Raw genomic sequence first — 9,950 nt, 5'->3', positions numbered from 1 at the left:
TCCAAGCCCATAAGTCTGATATTAGCCCATATATCTGATATCAATCTATAAAGTCCTCTTCTGACTCACGAAACACATGCAATGATGCTGAATTCAGGATGATCACAGGCCAGTGGGTAGAAAGTCTTTGGATCCAGTGGCGTTGTAAGCATCTCAGCGCTGGCAGGGGTCTCCACGTGGTTTCTCTGGCTTCAGAGGTCTGGGTGCATCAGGGTAGGTCCATGTGGCTTCTCCAGTTCAGGGCACTAGCATAGTTCCAGGTGTCTTGTCAGCTGCAATGTCTCCCAGGGAGTGAGCAGAGTGAGAGGTGTCTCCTGCCTCCAAGGAGGAAATACTGGATATTCCAGAATTCTCAGAAGAAGGCCATGCTCACACAGAGGCCTCATTGGTTACAATCTGATTAACAGAGTAGACTCTACCCCTTCACTCTTAATCCTCTTAAATTCCAAATTGACACCAGATTATGTATCTACCACAGCAGCTAAAGGTTTGTTGAGATACAAAGCTTTAAAATGGGCTTGTGAGGGCAAAGGAAACTGTCACAAAAGTCTGGTTGGTGGCAGATGAATACATGACAATTACAGGTGGGACTGTAGAAGCAGGAATGAGACCACAATTTGGAACACGTACATTGTTAGATCAAGGCCTACAAGACTGGTCTAGGGCTTTTTGACCAAAGCAGCCATGGTAAAACTGATAGGGTTCATGACTATGGGACCCCCTATATGGTGACCTCCCATCAAGGACACACCCCTAAGAGACTGCCCCTCACTGGGATGGCTGAAGAGGAGTAGAGATAATGTGTTTTCCTGTGCACTTTGCATGAGGGCAAGATGTCTACATCCTTGGTTAATGATCAGAAAGAATTCGGTGGAGTCTTGTTCTATGTGGGGATTCTGAACATGGAATTTGGGCTATCCCTGTCATCCATGGCCTTTTACCAACTAGGGCACTCAGAATTTAAGCTGTAACACAGAACCTAAAAAGAAAGGACTACTCCATAATTAATTCTGTAAAGTCAACATAGCCCTGATACCAAGCCAGGCAGAGATACCACATGCAAAATAGGACATTTTTAGATTGTTACTGTTAGGTACTGATCAGTTGGTTCTGACTCAGTGTCTGTGTGCACCACACAGAGAAACACTGCCTGGTCTTGTACCAGCCTCACAATCACGATAGCTGAGACCACTGCTGCAGCCACTGTGTCAATCCATCTCTTTGACAGTGTTCTTTTACCCTGACCCTCTCCACTTTCCCAAAGAACATACCTTTTCCCAGGGACTGGTCTCTCCTGTTAACATGTCCAAAGTATACAAGAAAAAGCCTCACCATCCTCTCTTCTAAGGAGCCTTCTGACCAGACTCCTTCCAAGACAGATTTGCTTGTTCTTCTGGTGGCCCACGGCACTTGGTACTTTCAAAATTCTTTGCCAGCACCATAATTCAGATGCATCAATTTTCCCGCTCGACATTATGAAAAATTGTGCTCCAACAAATTTGAAAATGTAGATAGAATGGACACATTTCTAGAAACATTTTATTTATATAAACTAGTGGAAATCAAGGCAGGAAAGTTAAATAGACCCATCACAAAAGAAGAAATTGAAAACATCATAAAAAAAATTAAAAGCCTGGCCTAGATGGCTTCACTGGAGAATTCTACCAAACATTGTCCAACTTTCATATGCATATAAGGCAAATGAAAATACTTCTTTCACATGCATATGAGGCAATGGAAGCTACCAGGCTGGGGCTAGGCACAAGTAGGTCCTCAAATAATACACTTGCTCTTCAACACGTGACTAGGTCTTGGACAGCAGAGTTGTCGAATGCAATGCATTGTTTGATAGCCTGACTGTTGGTTCCATGCGCATTGATTGTGGAACCAAGTAAGAGGAAATCCTTGCAAATGCCCATCTTTTTTCCATTTATCATGATGTTATCTACTGGTCCAGGTGTAAGGATTTTGGTTTTCTTCACATTGAATTGTAATCCATACTGAAGGCTGCAATCCTTGATCTTCATCAAGTGTTTCAAGCCCTCCTTAATTTCATTCAGCAAGCAAAGATGTACCACTTGCCTATTGTAGGTTGTTAGGATGACATCCTCCAATCCTGATGCTATGCCCATCTTCATGTGGTCCAGCTTCTCAGATGACTAGCTCAGCACACAGATTGACTAGTTAGGGTGAAAGGATACAACCCTGATGCTACCTTTCCTGATTTTAAACCACACAGTATTTTAATTGGCATACATTACAGACAAATATTCCTCATGAGCATACATATAAAACTTCGCCACAAAAAATCTTGCCAATCATATTCAGCAGCATATAAAAATAATAACCACATTTGAGTGAGATTAGACTACAGATGTCAGTATGTTTCAGTATTAGAAAACCAATCAGGATAATTTACTCCATAAGAAAAACAAAGGAGTAGAATCATATGATGATCTCAATTGAAGCAGAGAGGGCATTTAAAAAGTCCCATCCCTTTTCATAATAAAAAAAAACTCTCAGCAAAATAGGACTAGAAGGGAAATTCTTTAACATCATCAAGGGCATCTATGCAAAACCTATAGTGGGTATTTTTCTCACTGTAGAGAGATTGAAAGCATCCCCTTCAAATGGGAATAAGATACAAATGCCCATTATCAACACTCATATTCAATATATTGGATGCTGTAGCCAGAATAACAAGTTAAAAAAGGAAAATAAAAGGTATTCAAGCTGGTGAGAGAGAAGTAAAACTATCTCTGCTGTCAGTTGACATGATCCTATATGCAAAAAATCCCAAAGATTGCACAAGAAACCTACTGAAACTCACAGAAGGGTTCAGCAAAGTGACAAGAGGGTACAAGAGCAACGTACAAAAATCGTTGAGTTTCTTCTATAGTAACAAGGAGAAGTCCACATGGGAAAGGAAGAGACAGCACCATTGACAATAGCCCCTAAAAGGAAAAACTACCTATCAATAAATTTTAACCATGGGTTTAAACAACATCACAGCAAAGAAAACCACAAAACATGACCGCAAGAAACCAAAAGAAGCCACATAACTGGAGTTTTATGCTCATGGTTGGAAGAATTAATACTGTAAAATGTCTATGTTGTTGTTAGGTGCCATCGAGTCAGTTCTGAATCACAGCGACCTCATGCACAACAGAATGGAACACTGTCCGGTCCTGCTCCGTCCTCACGATTGTTCCTGTGCTTGAGACCATTGTGTCAGTCATTGTTTTGTGGTTTAAAAAAAATCATTTTATTAGGGGCTTATACAACTCTTATCACAATGTATACATCTATCCATTGTGTCAAGCATATTTGGATATTTGTTGCCATCATCATTCTGAAAACATTTGCTTTCTATTTGAGCCCTTGGTATCAGCTCATTTTTCCCCTTCCTCCCTGCCCCCCTCCCTCACGAACCCTTGATAATTTATAAATTATTATTATGATGTCATGTCTTACTTACACTGTCTGATGTCGCCCTTCACCCACTTTTCTGTTGTCCATCCCCCAGGGAGGGGGTGATCCATTCTCCTTTTCTACCCCAGCTCCCTTCTATCCTCCCGGTATCGCCACTCTCAGCACTGATCCTGAAGGGATCATCTGTGCTTCCAGTTGATTTCTGTACCAGTGCACATCCTCTGGTCTAGCCAGATTTGTAAAGTAGAATTGGGATCATGATGGTGCCCCGGGGGAGAGAAAGCATTTAGGAACTAGAGGAAAGTTGTGTTTCATCATTGCTACACTGCACCCTGACTGCCTCATCTCCTCCCCGGGATCTTTCTGTGAGGGGCTGTCCAGTTGTCTACACATGGGCTTTGAGTCCCCACTTTGCACCCCCCCCCATTCACAATGATATGGTTTTTTGTGCTTTGATGCCTGATACCTGATGGTATCAGTCTATCTCCTTGAGGGCCTTTCTCTTTGTTGCTTCCCCTCTACTTTACCAAACATGATGCTTTTCTCCAGGGACTGGTATTTCATGACAGAATGCCCAACATATGCAAGACAAAGACTCAACACCCTTGCCTCCAAGGGCACACTGGCCTTACTTTATCCAAGGCCTGAAGGTTTTATCCCTTTAGCAGTCCATGGTACTGTTGATAGTCTCCTCTCACCCCACACCACAATTCAAGTGCATCAATTCTTCTCAGATCTTCTTTATTCAATGTCCAACTCTCAGATGGATCTGAGGCGATTGAAAATACATGGCTCGGCTCAGGTGCACCTTAGTCCTCAAAGTAGCATCCTTATTTTTCAATACTCTAGAGCAGGCTCCTCAAACTTTTTAAACAGGGGGCCAGTTCACTGTCCCTCAGACCCATCTGAGCACCGCACTACAGTTATAAAACAAACTATGAACAAATTCCTACGCACACTGCACATACCTTATTTTGAAGTAAAAAAACAAACTGGGGCAAAAACACCCGGCAGACTGGATACACGTCCTCGGTGGGCTGCATGTGGCCTGCGGGCCGTAGTTTGAAGACCCCTGCTCTAAAGAGATCCCATGCAGCAGATTTACCTAATGCAACGTGTCTATAATGTGTCTAAAATGTCTGTACTACCCAATTTTATATGGAAAAAAGAAAGGTCCTGCATATCTAAAGCAATACTGATGAGAATAAAGTAGGGCCCTAAACCTTCTCCATCTTAGAACTTGCTGTAACCTCCAGTTATCAAAATAACTTAGAATGGGCACAATAACAGGCACATGGACCAATGGAAAAGAACTGAGGACTCTGAAGTAAAGCCGCTCATCTGTGGGTAGCTTATCTTCAACAAAGCTGTCAAAGCCTCTTCAGTGAGAGTCTCTACCAGATGGTGCTGGGAACACTGGATATCCACTCTTAGGAAAATGCAACAGGAGCCAGACTTCACACAAGACACAAAGCTGAACCCCACATCGACCAAAGACCTAAATATTAAAAATAAGCTCCCGAGGGACAACACAGGGACAAAGCCAGAGTCTTAGATTTTGTCATAAATATACTGTCAAACACAGAGAACCGGGACCTCTTAAAATCCAATACTTATGCTCATCAGAAGACTGACTACCAAAAGAGTGAAAAGAGAGTTTATGAGCTGGGGATATATATATATTTTGCAATAACATATCTATCTGTCAAGGGCCTACTAAATCTCTAAATATCCAGAACACTTCAATAACCCAACAACAAGAGACAGAAACTGCCACTGCCAGTTGCTCTGAAGAAGGAGGGCCACAGTGGGGGGTCTTGAATGGAGTGGGGAGGGCATAGAGTGTGTGGGGGGGGGAAGGTTCAGAAACATAAAGGAGATCAGCTTGCTGGCCAGATGGGGACCTGTGGAATCCCCAAGTCTGTGGCCCTTGCCTAACCTTCCATTCTGGAGACAAGCTCACTCCAATGGCTCATTTTTTGGCCAAACAATAGATGGATCTGTGAGGGGGACAGTAACACTGGGGTCGTGCACCCACCTTAGAATGAAATGGGAAGGTCAACATTCACCTAAGGATGAAGTTTAGGGAGCTGAGGAAGGAGGGAGGATTGGAGGCGGGAGGCACAAGGAAGAAGCGGGATGTGGGGTGTTTCATTAGGAGCATTGTTGGGAGTGGAGGATGGATCTGCTCTCTGGACCTTCATCCAATTCACAATCAAAGTTAGACACAAAAAATCAAAAAGGGACAAGGGCATGAACAGACACTCCACCAAAGAGGATACTCAGCAGGCTAAGAACCACACGGAGAGAAGCTTGCATCCACTAGCCATTGCTATTTGGCGACATCGAGTTGGCTCCCTCACAGGGACTCTATGTGGAGCAGAACAAACGCAGCCTCTGCACCCTCCTCCCAGTCGTTCCCAGGTGTCAGCCCTGTTGCAGGGACTGTGTTGATTCATCTCATTCAGAGACTTCCTCTTTTTGACTGATCCTCTACTTTACCAAGTCTGATGGCTTGTCCCAGAGACTGGTTCCTCCCGATAACATCTCCAAAGTACGTGAGACAAAGTCTCACCAAGGAGCATTCTGGCTGAACTTCCCCCGAGATCAATTTGTCTGTTCTTCTGGCAGTCTGTGTATATAGTCCATATTCCTCACCAACACATTTCAAATGCACCAGTGCATATGAGGTGATTGAAAATATCGTGACTTGGGTCAGGTGCATCTTAGGCCTCAAAGCGAGCTCTTTGCTCTTTAACACTTTAAAGAGGTCTTTTGCAGCATGTTTGGCATTGGAGAGATGCAAATCAACACTATAAGGAGGTACTGTCTCACCCTTGCCAAAATGACACCGATTAAAAGAAGAAAGAAAACAACCTGCAAACTCTGGAAGAGGTTGTGTGGTGGTGGAACTCATACTGGTGAGGTTATAAAATGGAAATATTTTAGCATTCCTTCAAAATACTAGAAATACTTTATTATCCAGGTATCCTAGAATATGAGTATTGTCAGGAGTAAACTTATGTACACATGTTCACTGCTGCATTGTTCAGCATAGGAAAAAAATGGCAACAATCTAAGTGCCTGTCAATGGAGTATCTCTAAATCCATAATCATATAGATTCATATATCCAGTAAAGTACACATGGGACACAGTTATGGGCACTTCCTCATCATAAACTACGGCCCCTGGGGCCCCATGTGGCCCTCCAAGGATAAATGTCCCTGTTTGTTTTTTACTTCAAAATAAGATATGTACAGTGTGCATAGGAATTTGTACATAGTTTTTTTTAAAAAAACTATAGTCTGGCCCTCCAATGGGTCTGAGGGACAGTGAACTGGCCCCCTGTTTAAAAAGTTTGAGGACCCCTGTGAGACAACTAGGTCCATTGACATTATTTAGTTTATAAGAATAATGGTCTATGTTCTCATTTAGTGAGAATCATCCTGGGTCTTAGAAGCTTTCAAGTGACCATCTAAGAAATAGCTATTGGTAGATATCTGAATGGCCAGCAAACAAATGAAAAAATGTTCCAGATCATTTGCCATAGGGAAATGCAAGTTAAAACAACTATGAGATACCAACTAGCACCATCAAAGATAGCCCGATTCAAAAAATCAGAGAGTAACAAGTGTTAGAGGATGTGTGGTGAGATAGGAACTCTCACCCACTGCTGGTGATCCCGGAGATACATGCAGACACTGTGGAAATCAATCTGGCAATACCTAAAACAAATGGAAACCGAGCTACCATATGATAGAGCAATCCCCCTCCTGGCATATACCCAGAAGAAGTAAGAAGCAGATCAAGACCAGACATCTACACTCCAGTGTTCATCGTGGTACAGGTCATAATTGCAAAGAATTGGAAACAACCTAAATTTCCATCAACTGATCTCTGGATTAAAAAACTCTGGTATATACATACAATGGAGTACTACACAGCCCTAAAGAGTAGTGCTGAACACATGAAGCACATCCTCTCATGGGAAGAGTTGGAGGAAATTATGCTAAGCGAAGTTAGCCAAGCACAAAGGGACAAGTACAACATGAGTCCACTGAGGTAAGCTCAAAATGCACAAAAGGCATAGAGGATAAGCTACTTAATGCATAATTCCTGGGTCAAGGTCCAGGCATTTTGGCAGAAGTCAGACCCAACCCAAGGATGCTATGAGATCCAAATATAAAGGAGGGGAAAAAAACAAAGTGGGGGGCCAGGGCACTAATCCACCCACAGGAAGGGTATTGTTTATGTCTGCAGGAAAGGCGGAGAGGGACCGGACCTCATGCTGGTGTGTTGAGCCTTGAGGGAAATATACCAGGAGGAAGCAGTGCACTGACAGAGAGGACCCCAGGGCAGCCCCAAGTCAAGCTATGTTGACCCCTCCTCCCCAGAAGATTGTGCTACAGAGGAAAACACTGAAGATATAGCCCAGGGAGAGTGGTGGGTCTCTCCAAACCACATGGGAGCAAACTAAGAGGGAAACAGATATATGTCTTCCCTCATACAAGAATACTTTGTTCTAATAATCTGGCACTCTGTGATACCCACCTTCCCAACATGATCACTGAAGACAAAATGGGTGCATAAGCAAATGTGTTGAAGAAAGCGGATGGTGCCCGGCTATGAAAAGATACAGCATCTGAGGTCTTAAAGGCTTGAAGTTAAACAAGTAGACCATCTAGCAGGGAAGCAACAAATCCCACATGCAAGAAGAACACCAGCCTGTGTGATCATGAGGTGTCCACGGGATCAGGTAGCAGGTATCAAAAGATCCCAAACAAACAATTATATCAATGCAAACGAGAGGGGTTGGTGTGGAGACCCAAAGCCCATCTGTAGACAATTGGACATCGCCTCACAGAAGGGTCACACAGAAGGGATGATTTAGCTAGGGTGCGATACAGCACTGACGAAACACTAATATTCCTCTAGTTCTTGAGTGCCCCCCCCCCTCCCCTGCAACTACCACGAGCTCAGTTCTACCTTACTAGACCAGAGTATATACATTGGTACAGATAAGAGCTCTGGACACATGGAATCCAGGACAGATAAACCCCTCAGGAACAGCAGTAGGAGTAGCAACACCATGAGGTAGGGGGAGGGGAGGAAGAAGGGGGGGAACAGGGGAACCGGTCACAATGTTGGATATATAACACCCCCCACACCCCAGGGGGACTAATAACAGAAATACCCTCTGTTACTCTAAAATACCCTCTGAACCTAGAACTGAAGCCACTCCCAAAGGTCATCTTTCAGGCAAATAATAGTCTGGCTCATGAAACAATGACCAATCAACTATTGAAGAGGAAATGGTCAATCGTTACAGAAAGGCTGACAATGGCAATGAGGGCAAGGACACTGGATGGATAGAAGCAGAGTAGGTGGGGTGGGCACAGTGAGAGCGCTAATACTTTAGGGGGATTGTAACCAATGTCAGTCTGTGTTATGAATTGCTGAAAGAGAATTCAATGTACTTTGTAATCTCTCACCTAAAACACAAAAGAGTCAAACCAGAAACAAAGGAGAAGAGAGAAAGAGAGAGAGAGAGAGAGAGAGAGAGAGAGAGAGAGAGAGAGAGAGAGGGAGGGAGGGAGGGAGGGAGGGAGGGAGGGAGGGAGGGAGAGAGAGAGAGAGAGAGAGAGAGAGAGAGAGAGAGAGAGAGAGAGAGAGAGAGAGAGAGAGAAAGCCTGGCACTCTCCCAAAAATCAGTTTCAGAAAACTGTATGGACCACAATAGTCTAATCTGCAACTGATCAATCATGGGGATGGGGCAGGACCAGACAGTATTTGGTCCCATTGTAAATGGGGCCACCAGTCGTTGGGACAGACTCCAAGGTAGCTAACAACACCCAAAGTTGAAAGAGACAAGATTCTTCCCCTAGGGTTGAAAGCAAGACAGACAGAGAGAGAGAGGTGGGGTGGGGGGGGGGGGGGGGAGGTTAGCCCTGCCTATGCCATGCATTCTAATTTATGGTCTGCAGAACCGTGAGAAAATAATTTCCTGTTCTGGTCATTAAAACCACCCACTTTGTGGTATTTGTTATGATATCCCGAGGAAAGGAAGGCACTCCCTTGCAGGACAGTAAACATAACCCTGCAATCCTTCATAACACCCAGCACTTGGCCCAAATCCACGGCCGACAGGGAGGGGCCAAAGGTGACAGCGCGCTGAGATTAGCCTGGGAGAAAACTGCCATCGCTGCGGAGAAAAAGCAGAAACAAAGACCTCGCGGAGGCTTTTCAGACCCTGCATTAAAGTTAAAATCTCATTTAGATGAAAATGGATGCAGAGAAATTACGGGCACGGCGGTTTCGCGGTTCCAACGTGTGCCTCGTATCGGGAGCTCTGCCAATGTATTCCTCTGGCTGGAACATAAAGATGCCTTTTGAAATTTGATTTTGTTGTTTTACAAATTGTTTCAGCTTTGTGAGAAGTACAAACTCCATTTCTGATCCTCCTGCAACAAAAATAGAGCGTTAAAGTGGTTAAGGTTCACTCAAAGGCTTGCTGTGA

The sequence above is a fragment of the Tenrec ecaudatus genome, chromosome 16, assembly GCF_050624435.1.
Source record: "Tenrec ecaudatus isolate mTenEca1 chromosome 16, mTenEca1.hap1, whole genome shotgun sequence".
Classification (NCBI taxonomy): domain Eukaryota; kingdom Metazoa; phylum Chordata; class Mammalia; order Afrosoricida; family Tenrecidae; genus Tenrec; species Tenrec ecaudatus.
Note: the sequence above shows the minus strand (reverse complement) of the source record.